Raw genomic sequence first — 3,015 nt, 5'->3', positions numbered from 1 at the left:
TGGGGACTCCCGTAGTCATACTGCTGTGGGCTGAATGTACCCCCAAAGTTCGTGAGTTGGGAAATTAACCCCAATGCAGCAGTGTGGACGGGGGGAACCTGTAAGAGGTGCTTAGGCCGTGAGATTCTGCCTCCGTGAATGCAGGTCGGGCGGGGGTTAGATGTCTTGGGGGTCGGATACTGGTAAAAGGAAGAATCTGACCCCATTCCCCAACCCCCTCAGCCCTCTTCCTGTCTCTCTTTCTCTCACTGTCTCGCCCTCCCACCTTCCACCATGCAGAAGGAAGTCCCTGGCTGGATGTTGCCCCTTGTCCTTGGAGCTCTCAGCCTCTAGAACTTCAGTAAATAAATCTCTGTTCTTTCTAAAATACCCAGCCTGAGATGCTGTTACAGCAGCACAAATGGACCAAGACACAGGTTGGAATTCCCACCTTTCTCTCTCTGCTCTCTGTGGGCTTACCCTTTTACAGAGCTGCGTGGTTCACAGGAGGCTTCCAGCGCGTCTGCTCGGTAAGCTCTGAGCAACTCCGGGGTGCAGGGCCGTCTTCGTTTCGAGCTGTCTTCTCTGCTTTCTCTTAGTCAAAGCTCCTTCCTTTGCTGAGTGTGGTGTTTTCTATGCGCAGAGGATTCATGCCAGAAGTCAGAGGGTCCTTAGCTTTCCTGGGAGTTCTGGGGAGGCCTGGAAGGGCAGCAGCCGAGGGAAGGATTTCCAGCCCCGGCGTTCATCAGGGCACAGACCCACAGCACAGGCTCCCCCTCATCTGAAGGGGTCACTGCTTACCTTTCTAGTCTTTCAAAAAGCATGCTTGGTTTACTTCTAGTTTTAAAATAATTCTCCCTAAGTGACCACTTATCTGTTAGCTCCTCCTAGAAAAACCATTTTATTCTTCCAACACCATCCACAGAAAGGACTTGCAATTTTAAAAAGTTAAAATCAATTAACTCTTTTTACTCTTTTAAAGCATATAATGAAAGTGAGGTTTGTAAGACTTTAGCCTCGCTGTAAACTGGGTTCCGGTTCATGCTTTCCATAGATAAACCTTCTCGAAGGCTCTGGCTTCCTCTCTTCCCTCACCTTTCCCCTGGTGTTCTCTCTTTCACATTCACCACCAGAACCCAGTTCACCATTTCCCTTTCTTTAAATACAGTGTGTAGTATTACATCACTTCTTTGGATCACAAAAGTGCTATCAGCTGTGTGTAAAAAAACGTTTTAGGCCAGGGGCGGTGGCTCATGCCTGTAATCTCAGCATTTTGGGAGGCCGAGGAGGGTAAATCATGAGGTCAGGAGTTCAAGACCAGTCTGGCCAACATGGTGAAACCCCGTCTCTATTGAAAATACAAAAAATTAGCTGGGCATGGTGGTATGGGCCTGTAATCCCAGCTACATGGGAGGTTGAGGCAGGATGATTGCTTGAACCCGGGAGGCAGAGGTTGCAGTGAGCCGAGATTGCACCACTGCACTCCAGCCCAGGCGACAGTGTGAGACTATGCACCCCCCCTACTCACAAAAAAGAGATAGTTTTAAGGTTCCTTAACATGATTTTTAAAAATTTACAATCTGCAGGGTGTGGTGGCACATGCCATAATCCCAGCACTTTGGGAGGCAGAGGTGAGTAGGTCACCTGAGTTCAGAAGTTTGAGACCAGCCTGGCCAGCATAGTGAAACCTTGTCTCTACTAAAAATACAAAAAATTAGCTGGGCATGGTGGTGTACACCTGTAGTCTCAGCTACTCGGGAGGCCAAGGCAAGAGGGTTGCTTGAACCTGAGAGGCAGAGGTTGCAGTGAGCAGAGATCACACCACTGCACTCCAGCCTGGGCGACAGAGTGAGACTCTGAAAAAAAAAATTCATGATCAGTATTACTGTGTTGCTCGCCATGCTCTGTTCCTTTCACTCACTATTTTTATGCATATGTGACCCAGGATTCCGTCCTCAGTGGTATTATATCATAAAGACTTTCTGGGTCATTGAAATTAAAACTAAAAGACATCTGTATGGCATACAGCCCAGTAGGTTCAGCTCTGACATGGGCAGCAGGAAATTCTGTGCTTCCACATTTGGGTTTAAAATCCCTCTCGATCGAGAAGCAAACTCATGCCTCCAGGGGCCTCTACAGCTGAAGGGAGGCAAGAGGGAGCCCATTTCAGTATGTGAAGAGGGAGAGAAGAAAGATGCTTGTGGTGAGCAGGCTGCTGGGGGTGCAGCCCTTTGCTTTGCAGACCCCGCTGATGGCCTGGACCTTCCTGCCCTTGCTTTCTGCTTTAGAGGTATCTGTCATAGCTGATGGGGTGACCCCACCCCACCCCAAACCACATGCATGAGACTGCCCTGATTGGCTGCTCCTTCCAGAAAAGCCTGGTCCTCCCCGGTGGACTCATGCCTTTGGTTCATGCATCTTGGTCTCCAGTAAAAGGTACAGAACATTTTTCTGTGTTTCTTTATCAGATGCAATTTAGATTGGAGACAAAGGACATCCCCTGCTTACAAAACAAGCCACTCAGCACACTGTCTCTCAGCTCCTAACCCAGCCACTTGGCTCTCTGCATTTCCATTTGGATTTGTGTATCTTCTCTGTCATCAGTTTTACCATCTATCTGTGATTCTTTCTTTTTCATTCTCATTAAATAATAAGAGCAGCTCTCAGCCCCATTATGCAGCATCATGAAATTGAAAGCAAACTATTTTTTCTTGAGGGCGAGTGTAGTCTTGACTCACAAAATCACCTGACAAACTTTTCTGAGTTCCCTCACAGCATATTTAAAGATGGAAGAAGGTCTTCCTTTGATCAGCTGGGTGTGTCCTTTGTGGTGGGTAGATAGGAATATTTGCAGCAAGGGGAAGTTGAGTTTACTACAGAGTGTGACCTTGGAGTTGGGGCCCAATGCTCGTGTGCAGTCATCCCTCTGTAACCGGCGTGGGATTCTCCATCTGTGGAACTGCAGCCGTTAGGAACTGCAGGCTGGCTTCTCATTTTCAATCAGCATCGGGGCCACCTCCTCTTGTCAACAGGCAG

This window comes from Sapajus apella, unplaced genomic scaffold (assembly GCF_009761245.1).
Source record: "Sapajus apella isolate SASKATOON/1434 unplaced genomic scaffold, GSC_monkey_1.0 scaffold127, whole genome shotgun sequence".
Classification (NCBI taxonomy): Eukaryota; Metazoa; Chordata; class Mammalia; order Primates; family Cebidae; genus Sapajus; species Sapajus apella.
This window is presented reverse-complemented; position numbering follows the sequence as displayed.